The sequence below is a fragment of the Mus musculus genome, chromosome 3 (genome assembly GCF_000001635.26).
Source record: "Mus musculus strain C57BL/6J chromosome 3, GRCm38.p6 C57BL/6J".
NCBI lineage: Eukaryota > Metazoa > Chordata > Mammalia > Rodentia > Muridae > Mus > Mus musculus.
In genome coordinates this window covers 27,259,546-27,284,512 of record NC_000069.6, presented here as the reverse complement: position 1 = coordinate 27,284,512, position 24,967 = coordinate 27,259,546, and the positions used below count along the sequence as shown (strand labels likewise).

The 24,967-nt window shown below is 44.7% G+C and overlaps 1 long non-coding RNA gene and 1 pseudogene across 1 annotated transcript; both read right to left on the bottom strand.

The window, feature by feature from the left end:
• Nucleotides 1-51: 51 nt before the first annotated feature.
• On the bottom strand, nucleotides 52-24,184 carry Gm42192. The gene is made up of 3 exons (XR_880703.2): nucleotides 23,682-24,184; nucleotides 5,228-5,319; nucleotides 52-131 (listed from the first exon to the last, which is right to left on the bottom strand). It is a non-coding gene; the product is annotated as a predicted gene, 42192 (long non-coding RNA).
• Gm37191 (predicted gene, 37191) lies at nucleotides 5,394-6,558 on the bottom strand (annotated as a pseudogene).
• Nucleotides 24,185-24,967: the final 783 nt, after the last annotated feature.

Sequence of the window (24,967 nt, the reverse complement as noted above, 5' to 3'; positions counted from 1 at the left end):
TAAGAGCATCTGCTGCTCTTGCTAAGAATGAGTTCAGATCCCAGCGATCTATCAGGCAGCTCACAACAGCTCCAGAGATCTTGCGCCCTCTTCTGGCCTTACGGTGGATCTGCACTCATAAGTGCTCATACCTACAAAGTAACACACATATAAACATAGTTTATTTTTAATTAAAATATTAAAAAAAGAAACTGTATAAAAACCCCACACAGCTTTTAGGTAACTTAGAGTGTTAACAAAAACAAAAACACAAACAAAACGAAACAAAATCAAACAAAGCAATTCATTTAAGCACCTTGGTGCTGTCTTCCCATCTGATAAATCCATTGCCTCCTTAAACCCTGCTCAGCTGTCTAGCCCTCACTTGCTTTTCTGCAATGCACACATATACAAGCTTTACTGTTGATGTACAGAGCATTTTCTGAGACTTATTGTTAGTAATTGAGGCACGGGGGTGGGCGATGCTATGGTTCACTGGAGAAAGCCGTTTGCTAACTTAGCTAAATTCCCACACCCCACGTGGTGAATAGTCAACTCATGAAAGCTGTTCTATGACCTTGATGCGTGCTCTGGCATGTATACACACACACACACACACACACACACACACACAAATAAATATAATAATTAAGATTGGAGTAAATGAAACTATATTTGCTTTATCCAGTCATCAAGGGAAAATCAGAAAAGGTCTCTCACTGAACGTGAAACTCGATGATGTGACTAGACTGGCTGACCAGCAAATCCCCAGAATTCACACGTCTCTACAGCCCTCCTCCCACGTATTTTGAGAAAGGTATTTAAAAGCTGAAGATCTAGAGGAACTGTCTGGGACGGGTAAAGCTGCCCTTAGAAAACTGAGTGCCAAGAAGCGGGCCTCCCGCTCTCTCTTGGGGAGCTGGCAGGGTCACGCGCTGTCGGCGGGATGAACACGTGTGTTCTCGTGGTCACCAGGCAGAACAAACTTTGCTCTGGGTCAACGAAACCTTTCCGCATTCTCCCAGCCTGGCTGGTGGGAACGCTTCTGAATTAAGATGGGGGAGTGTTTATCACCAGTGCTTTGCATTTCCACTGGGGTCACCTTTTGTGCTGCTGGGAGATAAGAGAACTGAACCGTTGAGCTGATAAGAGGCGCAGGCTGTTGCGTTTCTCCAGATCGTCTCTGGATCTGAGAGAAATCTCGGAGAAATGTAAACAAAACCGCAGGTGCATTTGAATGTGAAACACATTCTCCAACAGAAGCCTCGCTTGAGTGAGCTGTCCCTTGCTGGAAACAATGGGCTGCTAATCCGGTGACTCGAGGCAGCCCGCTTGAAGTGTGTGTGATCCTGGAGGCCATTACAGCTGAAATGGAAATGCTAACTAACTGCCCACCTTCCCTATAATTTCTCGGGAAGCCGCAGCCGGCTGCGATGATAAGAGCTGCTTCCAGCCATTCGCCTTCCCTCCACAGAAACCTTGACAAGCCTTATGCAAAACACATTTTATTTTAAATCTAATCTCAGGTATTCTGCCATTGGAGTCTCTCTGTCTCTCTGAGAAATTAAAACCCGGAGATTCTAAGGAATTTACCCAAGGGGCAGTGCTGAGATCGAAGAACTGACACGGTCAGACTGAGAAAAATGCAGGCTGTCTTCACAATGCACTCTGGGAAATTTGGATCTGGACTTCAGAGTACCTTAGGTGATTTATTCCCCCTGACAAAAATCCAGATGAAAATTAATCTTCCTTTTACACAGAGTGTGGTCATTTTTCTACTCTGGAGAATGTTAAAGTAGGGGACATTCTTGGAATAAGAATGGCAAGCCCCCATTTCACTTAAAAGTTTCCCCAGTGTAGAAAAAAACTTTCTCATCTATGATCTCTGCTGGACAGCAATATGCCATCAAGGGTGGGCCAAAGGGCTGGTGGTGTAACTCAGGTAGCATGCTTGCCTAGCATGCACGACGCTCTAAGTATGATCCTCATTGCTCTATGGACCAGGCATGGAGCACATGTCCTTCACCCTAGCAATTAAGTAGAGGCAGGAGATTCGAAAGCCAGGGATATTCTTGGCTCCAAAACAAGTTCAAGGACAGCATAGTATACATTCCATCTTGTCTCAGTTAAAAATAAAAGTGTGTATGTTTCTGTGTGTGTTGGGAGCTGGAGAGATGACTCAACAGTTAAGAACACTGGCTGCTCTTCCGTAGGACCCAGGTTCAATTCCTAAGCCCCACATGGTGACCTCCAACCATCTGTAAACCCAGTTCCAGATGATCAAGTGCTCTCTTCTGGCTTCTGCTGCCATTGGGCAAGCACAAGGTACACAGATATGTGTGCACCTATGAAATGAAAATGATATTTATAAAGACAAGGAAGGAGCTAGAGAGATGGCTCAATTGATAAAATGTTTATCACACAAGCATGGGGTCTGAGGGTAACCCCCAGAACTCACACAAAGTGGGTGACACCCTGGGTGTCACCAAGGCTTTCACTGAAAGAAGGCAGAAATGGGTGGAGGCAGAGACAGGAGGGTCCCCGGAAGCTTTGGGGACAGCTGTCATAGCTTATGCAGTAAATAACAAGAGACTCTGTCTCAAACAAGGAAGATTAGAACCAACCCCAGAAGTTGTTCTCTGACCTCCACATGTGGGCCATGGCATGTGCACTTGCATGCACACACAGTAAGAATAATAATGGAGAGAGGGAGAGAGAGAGAGAGAGAGAGAGAGAGAGAAAGAGAGAGAGAGCCCACACTAGGCTCTGAATCCAGGAGAGGTCTGTGTGCCTATGGTGATCACTCAGGGGTCCACAATGGGATGGTAAAATTTTCCTCCAACTGAGATTCTCAACTGAGCTGTGGAGCCACCCTCACAGTTAAGAGGAGATGTTTAGCTAGATGCACTCAAGTAGCAGGGAGCTCCTTTGACTGGAATGATCTGATGATGGACCTCTGATCTCCACATGCCCACCAGCATCTTCAGGGCATGCAGAGGAAGTAATGCATGCCACTGTCAGAGAAAGGCCATCACTGGGACCCCTCCTATCATATTTTAAGAGACAGGCTAGGGGTAGACTGAGGCTTAGACCCCTACTACAGACCAATGGTCTGCATATAAACGGAAGTGAGAAATGTGGTATGCAGATGTTTATGGCTCTCTTGGACACTGGTGCTCAAGTTGCTCTGCTGTGGGTCAAATGTCAGAGGAGCCTCAGAAACTCAAAATCCAGGCTGGCATATCATGAAACCAAGTCGTTTGGCACTTGTAGCAGGCTAGAGACTATGAGTGCCTCCTGTTCACAGAACAAAGCACTGGTCCTGGTGCATTCCAGATGTGGCTCTATTGAGCAGGTCATCAAGGGCAGCCTATGTCACAGGAAGTGGTCCAAACTGATATTATACTACACTACACTAGCCCAAAAGACGATAACTATTTTAAGAAGCCTTGGAGGCTGGGATCTTGTGACCCACCATTTCCCTGTTTTGTTTTGTTTTGTTTTGTTTATATGAAAGAAAAGCAGGAAATAGTATACATATATATGTATATATTACACATATATGTTTTTATTTGTGTGCATGTGTGTAGGTACACATTTGTATGTATGTATGCTCATGAAGGACAGAAGAGGGTGTCAGATCCCTGCAGCTGGAGTTACAGGCAGTTGTGAGCCAACCAATGTCAGACTCTCTCTCTGGTCCTCTGAAAAAGATGCTGACACTGAAGAGAAGTGACTCTTGACACTGAGCTGTCTCTCCAGTCCCTTCCATTTCCCAATTTGAAAAGTCTGCTCTATAAGGGATGTGTCCAGGACGTGAAAGTTACAGCAAGCCAGCACCAACTCAGCTCCACAGCACCTCTTGATCGAGGCCTCTCAGATGTGTGTTCAAGCCGAACACTACTTGGCAGGTGGCCACTGACCCGGCCAATGATGCTTTTTCCAGTTCCTTAGGGAAATTGGCCATGACTAATATGCCTTCGTGTGGCTAGGGAAGCACACAGTGAGACAACTTCCATGGGGTTGGACCAGCAGAAGAGTGAGCTCCCAACACAGGTCCTCTGTCTGAATTACATAAATAATATCACTGTGGTTTGTAGTCTCCCCTCCCCCAGCCTGAAACCTGCTTGCTCAGGGTGGAGCTTCCCGCTCAATCATTCTGCCACGCCTACTGCTGGAACCTGCCTCTTTGCTGTTCCGAAGCCATCACGTGATCACCCTGCTACCGGACTCCAAGATTATTTGGCGGGAATTGGGCCCCTCCCCCTTCCTTTATAACTGAGTGCCGAAATAGTAAAAATTGAACCTTGAGCAGAGAGCTTTGTCTTGGTTCCTTCCTTATCTCGCGAAACCCAGCCTCTCTTCTCTTCCAGGTTTCCAAAATGCCTTTCCAGGCTAGAACCCAGGTTGTGATCTACCGGCCAGACACAACAGTGGTTGGCAGTGATCAGAAAAAAACCATTTCATTTGAAGGACAATGTGCTCCAGGCAATCACCTCAACTAGGTAGATCATTAATTCTGATAAAAGTCAGGGCTGGCCCAACAAATAACTTTTTGAAAGGAATAATTTAAGTCAGAGTATGCTGTAACAAACCAAGCAAGCTTTAAGGAAAAATCCATGACCCATGGTCTCCTAAGCTCTAAAAGCACCTTAACCAGTGAGAACCAGCTACTGACCGTGGCACCTTGGCCAGTGAGAACCAGCTACTGACCATGGCACCTTGGCCAGTGAGAACCAGCTACTGACCGTGGCACCTTGGCCAGTGAGAGCCGGCTACTGACCGTGGCACCTTGGCCAGTGAGAGCCGGCTACTGACCGTGGCACCTTGGCCAGTGAGAACCAGCTACTGACCGTGGCACCTTGGCCAGTGAGAGCCAGCTACTGACCCTGGCACCTTGGCCAGTGAGAGCCAGCTACTGACCCTGGCACCTTGGCCAGTGAGAGCCGGCTACTGACCGTGGCACCTTGGCCAGTGAGAGCCGGCTACTGACCGTGGCACCTTGGCCAGTGAGAACCAGCTACTGACCGTGGCACCTTGGCCAGTGAGAGCCGGCTACTGACCATGGCACCTTGGCCAGTGAGAGCCAGCTACTGACTGTGGCACCTTGGCCAGTGAGAGCTGGCTACTGACCGTGGCATATTCTGTTGCTAGGCATTTCCTTTTTCCTCTGCTCCCCTACCCACTCCTAAATGAAATGACAGAGGAACAGAGGAAGAAGGGCACAGCTGTGTATGGTGACACTCACCTGTAATCTGTACCACTTGGGAGGGGGCAGTAGGAATGTCAGGTGTCCAAAAGCATCCTCCAAGACATAGTGACTTCAAGGCCTGTGAGATTCTTTAAAAAAACAAAACAAAACAAAACAAAACAAGACAAGACAAGACAAAACAAAACAAAACAAAACAAAACAAAACAAAGAGGATGAATTTTTATTTGTTTCTCACAGTGTTGCAAAGCCAATGCTTCACGGTGGGAAAACAACAGCCAACACAATACATGGTAAAACAAAGACAGCACTCTCCTTCCTCTGACACTGTACATTTCCCTGCATTCCCGGGCATTTCCAATGAGAAGACACTAAGTCTCTGAACAAAATCCAGTGCTGGATATGGGCACGTTACAAAATTATGTAATATACACCACTGTTATCTTGAATTATGAAAGTCTTATAACCAGTAGGTAGGGTCTCACCATGTAGCTGTGGCTGGTCTGGAACTTGTTGTGTAGACCGATCTCGAACTAATATCTGCCTGTTGAGTTCTGGGATTAAACAGTGGTCTGTCACCAAACTCAGCTTATAGCCACTTTTCACTGCAGATGATCTTAAGAATTCTATACACCAGAGCTTAACCCCTAGGCCAAATGCTTAGTATGGTGATTATCAAAAACCTGTATCCTTTGTTTATCCACATCCATTAGGAAGTTGGGGGTGGGTCTAAAGTAGCACTGTCAAGAACACTTTCTTTCCATCAGTACTGCTAAAAGTTATTTCAAGTCCTCTATTCTCTGCTGGTTTAAGACAAGCATGCTGGAGCAGGTCACTTCAGTTTTATCTGGAAGTAGAGGGGTGTCATCCATGGTCACTCCTCAGTGGACTTCACGTATTTCTCATATGCTTCTTCACTCATCATTCACCCAGCTCTGAAGGGTCACTCAGTGTCATCTTCATCAGCCAACCATCTTAACAGAATTTGGTGACGAGCCCTGGGTTTGCAGCAAGTGCTTCATTGACTTCAGTTACCTCTGCTGACAGAGGAGAGTAGAGTTCACTGGCAGCCTTCACGCTCTCCAAAGCGCCAAACTCCTCTTGCTTTTTCAATTTTGTCCTAACTTCGGGCAGACTACGGTAAACAACATCTCCCAAAGCTTCCTGTGCAAAATTGCTGATTCCCCATTGTTCCAAAAACCTTCCTCTGTTGTTACCCATTCATGTTTCTCTGAATTTCTGCACCAACAGCAAAGCAGATCTGGTGTGCATCTACCAGACACACAGTGTTCGGTGTTTAGGGTTGTGGCGGCAGGAGGCCAGGGCAGTACCCAGGATACAGGACACAGCCCAAGGTCCCGAGGGTAACTCACCCATGAGATTCTTAAAGGTCTTCAATTTTATTCATTTACTTTTGAGTGTAATTTACTACAGTATCTCATCTAACACAGCCCAGGCTGGGCTCAAATCAGTTTGCAGCCAAGCATGTGCCACCATCCCTGATTTTGAGCAGTGCTGGGACAGAGCTAGGGCTTTGTACCTGGTAGGCAACCCCTGTACCAGCTCAGCTGCATCCACAGCCCTCCTTGGTTCTTTTAAACTAAAAATCTGGACAACACTTGCCCATACCAACTGGGGCTGATAACAAGAACATGGCACTGCTGGCCCTGGCTGAGCACTATCTCTGGTAGCACTAACCAAATGCCTGTCTTTAAACAGCAGCGGTTGGCTCGTCAGTGGACACTAAATCGGGATAGAAAATACCACCGGTGAGTTATCAGTGCTGCCAAGACTTAATCTACCTCTTTTCAACTGGGTCAATATGAGCTGTCATTAAATCGACTTCGATCATTAAGTAGAAACAGAACACAGGACCACGGACTAAGCTGGGCTCCAGAATGTCACACACCTTCATGAGTCAGTAAGTACTTAGTTCACAGAAACTCAAGAAGGTCATCTACTACTACTACTACTCAATCACTACTACAAATTGAAGGCCTCTCCCAAAGGAGGTTTCCCATGGGACATAGCCTGATAGAACAACCCAAACCTTACTCTGCTGAATGACAGTACTCTCTGCTCTTTGCATGGTCGAATCGTGAGCCATGAAGGACAAGACTCAGCACCCTAATGGACAAACTCAGTGCCACACAGCCAGCCACACAGGCTGCGGCCAACTCTCCCTTGCACACTCTGTGCTATATACCTCAGACCTCTGGACCCTATCCAGTGACCTCACTACAGAGTCAGGAAAATTGCAAACAAACAAAGTCAAATTCAACCTGTAAGATGCCAATCTCAGGACAAGATCTATAGCAGAAACTAGCCCTGTGCTACAAGGACAGTGGCACATACCTGTAACCTTGACACATACCTGTGACCCTCCACAGGCAGATGTGCAGGGTCATCTTGAGTTCTCCAGGTCAGACTGGAAACAGACTATATCTCAAAACAAAAACATAGCCTGGTCAAAACCCCAAATATTTGTTGTCTATGAAAATGGACATAGTAAAGACCCATCTACCAAGCCGTAACAAGTAGAACACACAGGCCTCCACAAGCTACTCCAGACCATTAACCATGATGTTTCCAGGGTTCATAAACGAAACACTAAAGTCAACCTACAGCAAGGCTAGACACACACCTGTGACCTTTTGTTTGAAAAATGCTAAAGATGCAGAGGCATTGTGTGATGGAAGATTAGTCTTACCTGTCATTTGGATGAAATCCCATGAGGGATAACTTAGCCTCTGGGCATGAGTAAGGGGTTGTGTTGGTTAATTGTTGGGTTAATATAAGTGGGAAAACACAAGGAAACATTGGACTGCACCGTTGTCAGAATGTTGGTCTGGCTATTTCTAAAGTTATGTGCCCCCCCCCCCTCCAAGACTATGGAACTGTAGAACAAAATTACTACAATATGGCTGAATGTCCCTAATCCAAAACTCTGAAATCCTATTTCCCATTCTGAAACTGTTTGAGCACTGATACTATGTTACAAGTGGGAAATTCCAGACCTGGTCTGATATAATGGGCTGCAGCTAACACCAAAAAAATCTAATTAGAACCTTGACCAGATTGTGTGTGTAAGATGAATATGACCAGATAAACAGACTTCACATTTGGATTCAGGTCTTGCCTCAAAGGTGCCTCATTATGCATATGCAAATTCTCAAACCTTTGAAAACAATCTAAATCCTACTGCTTCTGTATTTTGAACAAAGGCTACTCAACATGGAGTAGCTTTAAGACTATACCTGCTGGACTAGAGAGATGGTTCAGCGGTTAAGAGCACTGACTGCTCTTCCAGAGGTCCTGATTCCCAGCAACCACATGGTGGCTCACAACCATCTGTAATGGGATCTGATGCCCTCTTCTGGTGTGTCTGAGGACAGCTACAGTGTACTCATAGAAGGAAATAAGGAAATCTAAAAAGCCAACCAAACAAACAAAAAACCTATATCTGTTATTTTCTGTTATTTTTTTATTTATTGAGACAGGGTGTAGGTTTGAATGAGACTAGCTCTTATAGGCTTATATATTTGAATGCTTGATACATGCTTGGAGAAACTATTTGGGAAAAATTAGGAGGTGTGTTGAAGGAGATATATCACTGGGGGTGGGCTCTGAGGTTTCAAAAGCCTAAGCTATTCCCAGTTAGTTCTCTCTGCCTCACATTTGTGGACCAAGGTGTGAACTCTTTGCTACTGCTGTAACACCAAACCAGTCTGCCTGCTGCATGCTCTCCAGCATGGTGGTCGTGGACTCTAACCCTCTAGAACCCCGAGGCCCAAATCAAAGTCTTTCTTTTGTAAGTTGCCTGGGCCATGGTGTTTTGTTACAGCAATGGAAAAATAACTAGGACACTGGATCTCTATGTATCAAGTGCTCCAGCACAAACACACACAGAGAAAGAGGAAGAAGAGAGAGGGGGAGGGAGAGAGGAAGAAATCAAAATGAAAAAAAAAATTAACTTTCGTTTTTTCCTAGTACAGAAGTAAAAACAAGGAAAAAACCTACCCCTTCTTAGAAATCAACAGGAGGAAATTATATCAACAAGAACAAAAGTCCGTTAATTAATGTTGGTTGGCAGGGAATTCGACTGTGCAGAGAATCATTACATAATTAATTTTAGTTGATACTCAAATAATTCCTTCTATTTCAGAGTAGAGCAAACATTTTCAGAGTGTGTAGCCCAGTGGTTCAAACCCCCTAGGTACTGAAAGGCTCACTCTAGGAGTGGGTTTTACATTATACAGCGTTCATCTTTAAATTGTCAACTATAATGAAGACTATGCAAAGCCATCAAATACGGTTGAGGGAACACTGTCCCTTTTCTCAGCTGCCTTGTGAGTTGCTATATGAAATTGATTTTTTTTTTTTAGAGTCCTCAACAAACTTAACCATGACTAAAACTTTTCCCTCAGTTTACAACAGAATCTGTAGTTTCTGAATGTGTAGCATTTTATCTTCATGGACCAGGGAAAAGTCTTGGAAGACGGTCAAGAACGAAGAAAATGTGAATGGGTTTTGACCATACCTGCTCACCATGCCTGAAATTCAGCCCAGGTGTATAAAAAGAATCCCCACCTCCTTTACTGAGTTTGGCTTCATTCTAAGCATGAAAGAAAGAAAGAGAGAAAGAAAGAAAGAGAGAGAGAGAGGGAGGGAGGGAGGGAGGGAGGGAGGGAGGGAAGGAAGGAAGGAAGGAAGGAAGGAAGGAAGGAAGGAAGGAAAAGAATTTTTTGACATACTAGTTGTCTGTTAACACATGTGAAATTTTACACTGAATTATAAATTCAACATCCACACAATAGCATGAAGTCAGAGGACAGCTTGCGGAAGTCCTTCCACTGTGCATTCCAGGATTTGAACTCAGGTCCTCAGGCTTGGCAGCAAGTGTTTTACACACAAAGCCACCCCACTGGTTTCTTTTGGATGATGTTTGCTAATGGATAATCATCTTACTGTAACTGACTTCCAGAGTGCTTCAAATATAACTGTAAGCTTTAATCCAAGAGTGGTGAAGGAGCTGGGTGTGGTGACACAAGCCTGTACTCCCAGTATTTGAAAAGCTGAGGCAGGAGGATCTCCATAAAATAAAGACAAAAAAGTAGTGGGATTTTATGTAACGTTGACACCCACAAGACTCAGGTAGCACACACCTATAACCCAGTGTCAAGAGGGCTTACAGCCAGGTACCACCATGCTGCCTTTATGCAGTTCCAGGGCTTGAACTGAAGTTCAATGCAGGCTACACAAGCACTCAAACAACTGAGGTACAGTCCAGCCCTCATCTTCGTTTTCGGAATGTGTGACGTGGGAGTGGGGTGCTTCCAGCTCTAATGTCCATCATCCCGTCTGGAAGGAGATATGGTGATGCACTGTGATGTAAGCACCTCTTACATTCTGAGACTAGAGCCTCTGCTGGACCTTACAGCCATAGTTCATAACCTAACTTGCAGTCACTTAAAACTTCAGAGCGCTATTCTGCTGTGCTGCTATTCTGCTGTGTTCTCAGGCAGTTTCTTTAACCTGCTTTTATGAAAACAATGTAACAATCGACTTTACTTGCTTGGATTTTCCAGAGTGAACCTTTACAGCCTACACTAATGTGTAACTGTAGTTTTAAATTATGTACTCTTCCATGACCCTGACCCAGATAATGCATAAAGCTGCAAAGACAAAGGTTGGAAGCAACGTCCTAAAATCCACCATAAAAGTTGAGTGAAACGTTTATGGATGTTGGTTGATAAACAATGATGTTTGTTGTCTGGGTTGGAGCCAGTGATTTAATCCCTTGTAAAACTCTGTGAAAGATTTCTGTAAATCACCTTATTCCTTTCTCAGTAGGATGCTTTCTATGCTGTGAGAACAAAGGCCTTTGTTAGGAACACACACGCTCAGACAGTCACACATGGACAGACACACTTAGTCACACATGGACAGACACAGACACAGGGAGAGATTCACAAGACAACGACTTTTTTTAGGCAGGCAAAGGTTCTGACTCGCATGACAGAGGACAGAAGACACACTGGGAGCAGGAAAGAGAGAGTTCGAATCTGGACTAGACCTTGGTTACATGCCTCCAAGGGGGAAGCAACCTTCTTTCTCTCCTTAATGCAATACGAAGGTGCTCTGGGTGTACATTCTCCAAGTTAATCACTCACTGGTCTTAATCCAAGCAAAGAAACAAAAGTGAAAGTCCACAGAGCTGAAACTTAAGGCTGTCAGGAAACCAGTCAGGTTCTGGGAAAAGGCTCACAGTTGGAAATGAGCAGACAAACAAGTACCTGCAGGCATACCCCAGGAAAACAGCTCTCCTGAGAGCCTGTTGTTTTGTAAACAGAAAGGCTTGGTAAGGTCAGCTCTGAGCACCCTTGCTAGCTTCTCTTGGTTGGTTAGGACTGTGAGCCTTCTCAGACTAAACAGCAAGGCAGATCATGCTGGCTGACAGAGGCACACCTGTGTTTATGAGTTTCTGTTTACTTACTTCAGTATAAGAATATTCTAGAAATACTAATATATGCTATCAGTACATGTCAGACTTGCATTTTCTCCTGGGGCTCATCTTTTTTCCTCTACCATCATGAAAGCAGATGAGTGAAAGAAAGAAAAATGACAAGACTATACAGATATACATATATGCACATATGCACATATGCACATATACACATATACACATATATATTGCCATGGGTTCAAGGACAGCCTAGGCTATAAAGTAACCTCACAAGAGATAGCTATATCAGGGTCCTCTCAGTAAAATCTTGCTGGCATATGCAATGGTGTCAGTGTTTGGAGGCTGATTATGGGATGGATCCCCGGGTGCAGCAGTCTCTACATGGTCCATCCTTTCGTCTCAGCTCCAAACTTTGTCTCTGTAACTCCTTCCATGGGTGTTTTGTTCCCAATTCTAAGAAGGGGCAAAGTGTCCACACTTTGGTCTTTGTTCTTCTTGAGTTTGATGTGTTTTGCAAATTGTATCCTGTATCTTGGGCACTCTAAGTTTCTGGGCTAATATCCACTTATCAGTGAGTACATATTGTGTGAGTTACTTTGTGATTGGGTTACCTCACTCAGGATAATGCCCTCCAGGTCCAACCATTTGCCTAGGAATTTCATAAATTCATTCTTTTTAATAGCTGAGTAGTACTCCATTGTGTAAATGTACCACATTTTTCTGTATCCATTCCTCTGTTGAGGGGCATCTGGGTTCTTTCCAGCTTCTGGCTATTATAAATAAGGCTGCTATGAACATAGTGGAGCATGTATTCTTCTTACCAGTTGGAACATCTTCTGGATATATGCCCAGGAGAGGTATTGCAGGATCCTCTTGTAGTACTATGTCCAATTTTCTGAGGAACCGCCAGACTGATTTCCAGAGTGGTTGTACAAACTTGCAATCCCACCAACAATGGAGGAGTGTTCCTCTTTCTCCACATCCTCGCTGGCATCTGCTGTCACCTGAATTTTTGATCTTAGGAAAAGAATGTTTTCTATGATAAGAAAAATACCGATAATCCCGGAGACTGCAAAGTGGAGGGTTGAGTTAAAAGCTAGCCTGGGCTATGTAATGAGACCCTGACTCAAGTCAGACCAAGCACCCTGCAAACAATAAGGGCGAAAGAAAGAAAGGGAAAGAATTTAAGTCTAAGCATAAGAAAAAGAATCATTCTATATTTGTCAGAAGAAACATTGATAAAAAGAACTGTCTGTGTGTGTGTGTGTGTGTCTGTCTGTCTGTCTGTCTGTCTGTGTGTTTAAGAGAACAACATAAAAGCTAACTCTACTGCTCCTTGTTTATTAAGTTATGTTTAGGTTTGGTCTGTTGCTATGTATTGTAATGCTAAGTGAGGGCCTCCAAGACCTGATTGTCCCCAGAGATGAGAGTTTGCACATAGACCTAAGTGATGCTATGTGACTTTGCTCCCAAGTTATTTCTAATTAGTAAATAAAGATGCCTACAACCTATAGCTGGGCAGACTTGAGATAGGTGGTGCTTGGTGTTCCCTGCCTGGGATCTGAGGAGAGGCAAGGAGGGAAGAAGAGGGGAAGAAAGGAGAAAGACTCCATAGGTTGAGTCATGGAAAAATAGCCCGGAGGGCTGGCCAACTGAAGTCAAGAACAGCCCAGATGAAACACAGTAATAACTCGGAGTTATCAATAGGAAATAGATTTTAATAGCATAGTGGGTAGATATCTGCCCAGCTCTAGTGCTGATTAAGGCTTATTGTAAATAATAAAAGTTGTGTGTCTTTTTTCCAGAAACCGAATGATCAAAGGCAGAGTAAAAACCTCGGGTTAGGATTAAATATTTTCAACAACAAAAGTTACATTCACTAGATTATTTTCTGAATGCAAATTTTCTTTGTCCGAGACGGTTGGAGGTCTTTCATGTAAAAGAAAGGCTCTATCAAGGTCGGTAGAGCATTGAAATAGCAGACCATTTGAGTCTCCAACGGCTGAGGTGGGAAGAGGAAAGGGGTCACCCTCTGTCTCAGTCCAGCTGCATCCTGCCCCTGGGGGAGGAACAGGGTTCTCTGCCCTGAAACTTCCCACTACAGAAGGCAGGTTAACCTTCGGGTTGAGCAGCAACAGCTGTGGGTGTTTCTCCTCTGAAGAAAAATTCTGAAGAGGTGAACTTGAAATGCTGAAGGAAAGGAAACATAAGGTTCAAGTCACTTACGTTGCAGGGTAGAGCCTTAATCCTGCTACTGGAGGCCATCCTAATTACCCAAGCCTCCGATGGAGCAAGCCTGATGAAGCAAACCTAGAGACAGAGATTGGTGGAGACAGTACTATTTGAGTTCAGGCTTTGGGGTTAAGGATTCCCCTTTTTCAAAAGGAAACAGGCGGGCCAGATGTCTCCATGATCACACCTAACAGTTTGACAGAACCAGGCGCCAGCCAGTCTTGCTCTGTGAACAATGAAAGCAAAGGATTTGATTCTTTGTTTCCCTTTACGGTTCTGGAAATTCCAGTGCTCACCCCAGGAAGTCTCCTCTGAGAGCTGTCAATTCTGGGGTTGCACAACAGGTTGTTGTAAATTTACAAGGCAGGACAGACTTGCCAAGTGCCCTTGACTGAACTTCAGTGCCCCCTACTGCTTCTTCCTGGGCTTTGCTTCCTCCCAGCTACATCCATAAAGACTATGCCGGAGAAAGAAACAGTGTTGTCCTGAGAAAACCAGTGTCTATAGTAACTGTAGCAGCTGGCTGTCAAGGTAAAGTTTGTGTATAATGAACATTCTTTGAAGGGGCAGGCAGGGGTGAGTAGGAGTCTCATGCAGTCCAAACAGTTGTCAAAACCACTCTGTCACTAAGGATGACCTTGAACTCCTGGTTGTCCTGAGTCACCACATGTGGCTTTGCATACCTGTACTCTTAAACACTGAGTACCTTTGCCAGCCTGCTGTTCTCCCAGGTGGAAATCACCCTCTTCTCCATGGGATGAGGTGTTACGAATTCTGCAGGACTTGAGGTCAGCACTGCGGATTTAAGCCCTTGGAAACTGTTCCTGAGAGATTAATGTGGCTTTTTTCCAATCATATATATATGTATACATATATATATGCACACACACACATATATATACACACATATATCTGTATATATATGTATATATGTGTGTGTATATGTATATATGTATATATGTATATATATATACACACACACACTCTCTATATATATACACTGTCTCTTTCTATATATATATATATAGAGAGAGAGAGAGAGAGTGTGTGTGTGTGTGTGTGCCTTGTATATGTGTGTACGTGTGCCTGACGGGGCCAGAGGAGTAGCAAATACTCCCAACCCCTGAGCACCATCTCTCCAGCCCTGAGATTCATTGTAGCCGGCAGAAAATTAGTTTGCTTATAATTTTCAGGAAACTGGGTGGAGTATATCATAGATAAATTTTGAATTGAGTCCAAAATAATAAGGTAGTGTATTCTTTTGGTGAGGGTGCTAAGTGTATTGTTGGGGTCAGGTCCTGTCACAGGAACACATTCACTTGGCTGTAGTCCCAGCTTTCAGTATATTACTGTACTCAACTAATTAAGTGAGCTAAAGCCTATATTAATGTAAAAAGAAAAAAAACTCAAAGTCTTCCCTTGCACGGAAAAAAATCCATTTTTTTTTTAATTCATAGAGAAGGGGAAAGAAATCAGAAGCAAAACCAAACAGATTAGCTTTCAGATGGTAAGACACAGGGCACTTCAAAGTGGCAGGGAATAGAAAAGCTAAGCTGGATTGCCCTGAACACTTCCTCCCTGCTGACTAGCTTCCAAAAATGCTGAGAGACACCATGTAGGCTAACGGGAAATGAGCCTTACCAATGGACATAGATCCCACATGCCACGAGGCAGGGTTTGGGCCCTGAGCTGTGACTGTTATGAACGTAACTAATCAGTTTCTAGTTGAAACTAGTCACAGGACAGAATTTTGGCCAGGCTCTGTAAACCCGCCCAAATCCCCAAAGCTGGGAAGGTCATAGGTTGTAGTGGTTTGAATAGGAATGGCCCCATAGGCTCATATATTGGTCATTAGGGAGTGGCAGAGAATAGGAGATCTGGCATTGTTAGAGTGGTTAGGCCTTGTTGGAAGAAGCGTGTCACCAGGAGTGGGATTTGAGGATTCAAATGCTCAAGCCAGGCCCAGTGTCTCTCCCTGCTGGCTTCAAATCCAGATACAGACCTCTCAGATGCTCCAGCACCGTGTCTGCCTGCATGCTGCCATGCTTCCCACCATGACAATAACAGACTAAACCTCTGAACTGTAAGCCAGCCCCAATTAAATGCTTTCTTTTTTAAAAAATTTTATTTTTGAAAAATATTTTATTATATATGTATATACATGTATATATGTATATATATATGTGTGTGTGTGTGTGTGTGTGTGTGTACACACAGAGAGATATATATGATGAGTACAATATAGCTGTCTTCAGAGACACCAGAAGAAGGCATCAGATCCCATTACAGATGGTTGTGAGCCACCATGTGGTTGCTGGGAATTCAAATGCTTTCTTTTATAAGAGTTGCTGTGGTCATAGCGTTCCTTCACAGACAGACAGGAGCAGAGCCATGAAGCAGAGAAGAGGATGGAGCACAGAGAGGAGAGAAAGGGGGAAAGAAAGAGAGACCAGCCAGGTATACCTGGGAACAGAGAACTAGAGTAGTGGAGCAGAGCTGTCCTGTTCTAAGCAGCACACACATGAAGTACCTGGTAAGCTATTGCTAGGTTCCTGGGAGGAGCCTAGCCGAGTCTCCCCTTAAGCTAACACCACAGTCGTCCACCAGCAATCCTGTTAATAGCACACTGGGGGAAGAAGAGAATTCTGAAGGATGTTTTTGCTGGGTTTCTTAGTGATGCCGAGTTTTTGAGCCAAGCTTTCTTCAGGCTCCACAGTGAGAACTATGATTTTAGAGCCTCTTGTAGGTACTACGAGCACCACTTTCAGAAGGGGTAAGTGCCAGTGATACCTGGATGAACTGCTAGGCGCTGCTAGGCAGCAGACATTGGTAGGCACCCAGGCACATGCTGGCACACACAGACTGCACACAGGTAGGCACTGGCACACATGCAGCAGATTGGCACCCAAGCCACAAATAAGTCTACACAGACAGACAGACAGACAGACAGACAGACAGACACGCAGAGACAGGCTGCCAAAGGTGAAGGGGAAAAGGAAAAGGAAAAGGCTTGGACGCTCAGGCCAGATTTATACAAAATCATACAAAAGCGGCATCCTGCCAAAGTAGTTACCATGCAGATTGTGTCAGTGTTTACCTTTGGAATCTAAGACATCCTGAGTCAGCCTCACCCCGGCATCCATCACTAGCAGCCTTGGCCTGTGCTGCCTAGACAAACCCCGGCCCTATGGCTTCATTCTCCACAGTGAGTTCCAGGCACAGCACTGCAGCTTCTGAGCACTGAATCCTTGCAAAGGCCATTTTAGCTTTTTGAGTCTCAGCTTCTCTATCCTCTCCAAGTGTGGTAGAGAGTGGGGCAAGAGACCAGTCTGGGCTGGAAATTAGCATAGGAGGAAAATAACTGGTCAAAAGGAAACCCCTACTGGTACAGATGCAGAGCCACTCTGGAGTGTCTGGAGTAGTGGATGGTAACGTTAAAGTGAGCACTCATGGGCCTGGTGGTTCCGAGCACTTGCGGCTCTTACCGAGTACCTAGGGTCGGTTCCCAGTGCCCGTATCCGGCAGCTCAGTACAGTCAATAACTTCAGCTCTGATGAATGCCCTGTCCTCTTGTGGCCTTTATAGGCTCCTGGAACCAGCATGGTACATGAACTTACACACACTACCCAACTACTTAATTTCGGGTTTGAGTGGTGATTTTACGTGCTAATGAGCCTTGGAAGGGGTAAACTTGAATGTAAGAACCTCAGGTAACAGATAGGGCATTCCTAGAAAAGTCAAAACACGCAAATGAGTGAAAAAGCCTGTGCTCTGCATATCCAAACCACTGGCATTGTACGGCATAAAGTCCTCATCTTTGTATGGTAGGGCAGTTTGAGCTCCTAAACTCTTGTTTGCTCCTTACTGCTTCCTCCTTTGGAAGTGTGTCTTCTCTTAATAATCCAGCCTTACTTCTCCTGGACTTGTGAGCCTTTGCTCTATTCCTTCTTCATGGACATAAGAATGTAGGACTGCTTTGGAAGTTCCCCCCTGAGCCTGGGATGTTCTGATATCAGAGATGTTCACACGGAATTCTGTGAAGGAACCTTGCCAGGTGTATTCTGTGCACACAGGAGCCATGCTCCCAATTAGTGAGCATGCAGATTCCGGTGTCTCACTCAACAAACATAGACTTGCGTAGACTTTAGGAAACCATCTTGGATTTGAGGTCCGGGGAGGCATTCTGATCTGAAAAGCATAGGCTGTGGAGGCACACAGACGTGGATTTAGCAGAGCCGTTGTGACCTTTCGGATCGCTTAGCTGCTCTGTGTGATGTGATGTTACAGTCTTTGCAAAGTGAAGAGCTTCCTTGCAAAACACCTGAGACAGCGTGGATGCAATGAATAATTCCATCTCCAAAGACCTTCCAGGAACCAAGGATAAATGATACCAACACAGGGTCGAAGTGAGTCCATCCTTTTATAATTAGGACCATATTTCAAGGTCAATAATGAAAATAACTTAAGCAAATTCTCCATGATGAATTTTTTGAGATACTCATTATTTTTTATTATTTTGCATGTGTGTGCACGTGAGTGTATTGTGTGTGAGTGTGCAAATGTGCAGGTGCCTCTCCTGCTCTTCCAAAGGACCTATGCTACTCACAACCAGCTGTACTATAGCTTCTGGGGATCTGAGGTTCTATTCTAGCTCTGAGGACGCCTGAATATACATGGCAAACTTATACACACACACACACACACACACACACACACACACATTTACGAGAATAAAAATACTAAAAAATAAATAAGAATAAGGTGGAGGAGAGTGATAGATACCTGATGTTGACCTCTGGCCTCCGTGTGTGTTCAAAGACCACCCACACTTTAATTATTCTACTTCATCATTGTTAGGCCTCCATTTGCTCAACCCGTGAACTAAACTCTATTTTAGATATGTACTATAGGAAAAACAGTGTATGTGGGTTTTGGCCCTACTGGTGGTTTCAGGCATCCATGTGGGGATTTAGAATATGTCCCTGTGCACAAGGACCTACTACCACAAAGACTTGTGCCAAAATAGAAGTACAAGAATACTCATAAGATGTAAGTCTGTTTTTCTTTAGAAGCGGCACATGGCCCTATAGGATGTTAGATGACAGTGGAGAGACTCCTGAAGGCCAGAAGAGCTCCCGATCAGCTAGGTATAGAACCTCACTACAGAGATGAAGGCTGAGCAGAGATCCATCTCTCCAGAGCAGAAAGCAAACGCATGCATCAGAAACAGTGGCAAGCCAGCTGGAGGTGGAGTCCAGTCAGTGGAGTGCTTGCCCACAGCACCTGTAGCCCTGTATTAGATCCTCAGCACTGAATAAGCTGGAGGCAGAAGCAGGGGAGCAGAGGTTCAAGGATAGATACAGTTTATGATGTATATAATAGAATGCCACAGAAGTTAAAGAACAAAGTTCTGATATGTACCAAGTGGTAAAGAACCAGACATTGGAAATACATGACTTACACCATATTTAAAAGCTGACAAACCAGCCATCACAACAGTTATTCTAGGTGAGGCTACATTGGATGAACCATGTGGGGTGATAGAGACATTCCATAGATGTACCTTTAAGAGTCATATACCTTGTATGCACGTTATATGCAAATTCTGTCTTATTACACATATGAATGCAGGATCCAAAATATTAATAAGTTACATAGGATATGGAATGTATATAATAAAATATAAAAAGCTAACAGTGACTGGAAATGCTGTTGTCAAGCAAACTCAAACTTCACATGTTAGGGTGGTTGCTTTTGGTATGTATGGGGAAGGGGGCTTAAGAATGGGTCTTACTCATGTAGCCCAAGCTGGCTTCAAACTCTACATCCTCCTGCCTTTAGCTGTGCTGAGATTAAGGAGGTATGGGGAATGGCTGAGTGGTTAAGACCTCTTTCTGCTCTGAGTTCAACTCCCAGCACACACATCAATTGGGCAGCTCACAACTGCCTATATTTTCAATTCTAGGCTTTCTAACACCCTCTTCTGGTTTTCAAAAGCACATTTCCACACATGGTGCATACACATATGTGCGTGTGCGCACACACACAAACACAAAGTAAGTAAAAATAATTTTTAAAAAGTAGTTGAAGAGATTATTTTTAGTTCTTGAATCTCTCTCTTTGTAGCACTAAATGTAAATGTGCTAACAGAAAAGTCGGGGGTTGTAAGGGGGTATTGATCTATTATCAGAGATGAGTATATGAAAGGCTTGAGGTGAGCCTGAAGTAACAGCTGGCTCTTGGTGTCATGGGTTATTTGATAGGGTCTTTTCCCAGGCAGTGCTACAGCTCTTGTGCGATAGTTGCTCTCAGATGATGGAGTAATTCTCACACATCTTTATTCCTTCAGGATAGGATCTTATATACAGTTTTGGGGTAGGTTGGGCCTGTCAGCAGGTACTTGGCTTGGCCTGAGATGCCTCATCTACATGAGGAGGGACTTGTGGGTGCTGTCCCTATGTGACTGATGGCCACAATTCTTTCTATGGGGGACTGTGGCCATGTTACAGGGGCCTGGAGTCAGGGGCAGGCAAAGCTACTACTGTCCCTTCTGGGTCTCCGGGGCTTCAAGCCCTAGTTCAACCTGACCAGGATTCCTCTCACAGTCCTCCGCCCCACACACTTATAAGTGGATATTATCCACAAAGTACAGAATAATCACACTACAATCCACAGCCCAAATAAGCCAAAAAACAAGGACGACTCAAGGGAAGATGCTTGAATCTCACTCAGAAGGGGAAATAAAATAGACATTGGAGGTGAGTGGAGGGAGGGACCTGAGTGGGAGAGGGAATGGGGGGTGGATGGAAACTGGCTGGGCAGGGGTCAGGGTGGGGAGGGGAGGAGGGTGTCTCTATGTCCTGTGACAGAGACCAGGCATGAGGAAGGCTCCAAGATGTCAGGGGGTCTCTAGCTGAGACTCCTAGCAGTGGAGGATATGGATCCTGAAGTGGCCATCTCCTGTAGCCAGGCAGGACTCCCCGTGCAGGGATAAGGACACCAACTCACCCACAAAACCTTCCACCCCAAATTTGTACTGCCTACAAGAAGTGCAGGGACAAAGACAGAGCAGAGACTGAGGGAATGGCCACCAATGACTGGCCCAACTTGTCCATCCCATGGGCAAGAACCGATCCCTGATGCTATTAATGATACTGTTAGGCTTGCAAACATAAGCCTATTGTAATTGCCCCCTGTGAGGCTCCACCAGATGCCAAGGGAAACAGAGGCAGAGACCCATAGCTAAATGTTAGACGGAGCTAGGGAAGTCTTGTGGAAGGGTTGGGGGAAGGGTTGAGGAGCTCAGAAGACATAGAGACTCCACAGGAAGACCAACAGAGCCAATTAACCTGGACCCTTGGAGACTCCCAGAGACTGAACCATCAACCATAGAGCAAGCATGGGCTGGCCCTAGACCTCCCACACATATGTAGTAGACTATAGTTTGGTCTTCATGTGGGTCCCTCACCAACTGAAGCAGGGCTGTCTCTGAGTCTCTTGCTGTCTATGGATCCTGATCCCCTAACTGGGCTGTCTTGTTTGGCCTCAGTGGGAGAGGATGCACAGGGTCCTATGGTGACTTGAGATGCTGGGATGGGTTGGTGCCCAGGGAGGACCTCCACTGTCTCAGAGATGAAGGAAAAGAAGGTGAGGCAGGGACCATGTGATGGAGGACTGGGGGCAGGGGAGGGGATGGCAGTTGGAATGTAAAGTGAATAAATAAATAAATACATAAATAAATGTAAGAAATGTTGTCCTTTATGAGAGTTGCCATGGTCATGGTGTCCCTTCACAGCAACAGAAACCCTATAAGACAGCAAGTGATCTGATACCCTTCTCTGGCCTCTCTGGACACCTAAACACAAGTGCCAAATGCTTACACAGGCACTTAACTATACAATGAATAAAAATTTTAAATTTAAAATAAATATATACATATCTTAAAATACATTTATACAGAAAAAGAATATATTCCAGTTTCTCTGAAAAGCCAAGATCAACAAAACATGTGCTCTTGAGTAAACTAATTAACTTATCAACTTCTTAACTCACAAAAGATGAAAGAATATTTAAGGAGGCAATATTTGTGATGTAATTATCACAAATATGAGCATTCAGTATATCCTGTTTCTTATTGCTAGTGTTTCACTCTAGATTTTATGCAGTATTTAAAAAAAATGTTTTGCACTTAGAATTTCAGGTAATGTAGAAAACAGTTTATAAATAGAAAATGATTCAGAGTAGCTTATGTGTCATTTTGTTCTATTTTGGTTTTGGTTTTGAGACAGGGTCTGGCTGTGCTTGAACTTCATATGCAGTGGAAGGTGGCCTTGAACTCATGGTCCTCCTGTCTCTACATTCTGCATGTTGGGACTGTGAGTATGCTATTAGTCTAGCTTACCTATGTGTATTTAGTGGTTTTTAATGTCATTGAAATGTATCTACAATTTAAAATGAAAGCTAACTCACACACTGTGATGTTGATGTTTCACAAGCTCCTCCATCCTCTGTTTTGAAATTAACATATCCTACAACTCCTTTTGTCTCTGATGTTCCAAGCACGGCAGCCAAGCCAAGGAGGGCACATCACTCCATTAACAGCAACCATGTCCCCTCTGGTTTACAGCAATTTTTCTGTATTATGTCATGCCAATTTCAGAACTAGAAAAACATAAATAAAAGCAACTGCGTCATTGGGGCTTAGAGGTCACTTTAATTTGGCTACATAGAACTTCATGTGCTGTTTGGGACACATATTTATTATGGGACCAGTGAAAAGGACAAATGTTGATGGTTAGGGCAGACAGAACATTGTTCATTACATTATCTTCTTATTCGACTCCTGCTCAGTAGAACTGGAACAATAATCCAAGCTTGACTATAACTGACCTGCTTATGGTCTCAATCCTAGGAACAAACTTGGGGCAGGATTGTAGAACCCATGTGAAGAGTGGGGCCAGACCCCAGGGAAGCCTTGAAGTAGGGACCGCTGCCTGGTGGCAAACTTCATCTCCTGCTTCTACACCATGCCCTTCCTTCCTGCCCACGTTTGTCCCAGACCTCCTGTTTCTATGTTTTCTCAACAAGCTCGTTCTTCTCATTCTTAACAGGCAAAACCAACTTAAGGAAGGATGGCTTAGTGAGGCTCCGAGTTTGGGGGTTCAGCCCAGCCTGCTGGAGAAGCATGGCAGTAGAAGTGTGGGGTATCTGCTCACATAATATCGGTGATCAGGGAGCAGAGAGAGATGAATGGATGGTGCTCGCTTGCTCTTTCATTTGTCTTCAGCTGAGGAGCCAGACTCTGAGACTGTGCTTCATGCAAGGCTAGTCTTCCCACTCAATTAACCTCATCTAAAAACACTCTAAGGCACACCCAGGAGATTGTCTTCTAGGGGATCGAGATTCTGCCCAGTTGACAATATCAACCAACTTTCCCAGTTCACGGTCTGTCACCGAGGGAAGTCGGGGTAAGAACCGAAGGAAAGGTGACCACTGGTTTGATCTCTCTAGCTTGCTCAGTGTGCTTCCTTATATAGGGCAGGACCACCTGCCCATGGATGGCACTGCCCACAGTGGCCTGGGTCCTCGCAGAGTAACAATAATTTTGAAAAATGTATCACAGCCGGGCAATGGTGGCACACACCTTTAATCCCAGCACTTGGGAGGCAGAGGCAGGCGGATTTCTGAGTTCGAGGCCAGCCTGGTCTACAGAGTGAGTTCCAGAACAGTCAGGGCTACACAGAGAAACCCTGTCTCAAAAAACAAACAAACAAACAAAAAGTATCACAGACTTACCTATAAGTTAATCTGTGAAGGCATTGTCTCAGTTGAGTTTTCCTCTTCCTAAATGACTTGGGTCAAGTACACACACACACACACATACACACACACACAAACACACACACACACCAAGAAATCTAACTAGCAAAGTGTCCCTTCTTCCAGTGCCTGGTCACGTAGTGAGTATGGGTGCTGTCACTTTATACCAATAGGTGAAGAAGAGCAACAGGCTTAAAATTCAACTAATTCAGGCCCCGAGCTGGTGCAAAGGTATCTGTCACACTAGGCTGGCTAATGGAGTTCAATCTCTGCAACTCACATAAAGACTGAAGGAGAGAACCAACTCCACAAAGTTGTCTTCTGACCTACACACACACACACACACACACACACACACACACACACACAGCCAGTATAGTGTTGGGCTCAGTATTCACAGAGAGCTCTCATTCAAGGCCTAGTAAACAGGGAAAGAATTAGTTCCTCATTCTTTTTTCTTTTTCTTTTTCCTCATTCTTGACATCAGCCGTGTCCCTTCATGGGCCAGCACTGGAGGAACCAGACGGGTGTGGTCTCTGGACTTCATCCTTCTGAAAGATCCTGACAGAATGTAAAAGGTGACAGAAGCCCTGAAATTGGCAAAATAGACTTCATTGTTAGTAGAAGTAGCTTCACTGATTTAGAAAAATAGACGTGCACAATGCTCTGGCCGCTCCTTGAACCCGTGTGTCTGCCAGTGTTCTGACCGTTCCTTGAACCCAGGTGTGTGCCCACTGCTGCACCTCACTGTCAGGTGTTTGTGATATTGGTTGCTGGGATAGAGTCGGAAAATCTCCCCAGAAACCACAGTCAGGGCCAATCCGGAGTTGCTGCACCTTCATTAGACTCCTTCCTTGTTTCCCTCCCATGCCCATTTCTTGAGAAATCAATCATTTTAGAATAGACATTGTTTAGATCTGGAAATCCCCTATTCCCTCCTTCTCCTTTCCCCCTTGAGGATCTATAAAAACTGGGACCCCTTTCCCCTCAGGGTCGGCTCCTCTACCCCTGCGTGGGATACAAGTCATCCCCAGAGCTCTGGTTTTCCTCAAATAAAAGCCTCATGTGGTTTGCATCAAGTTTGGTCTCTTGTGAGTTCTTGGGGGTCTGCTATTATCCCGAGACCTGAGTAAGGTCTTTGGAGGTCTTTCACTGGGGGCTCGTCCCGGGATTGGCACAACCACCCACGTCTCCAAAGACCCACTTGGAGGTGAGATTTCTTGTCTAAAAATATTTCTGTAAGTCAGCGAGGTTCAGTGCTG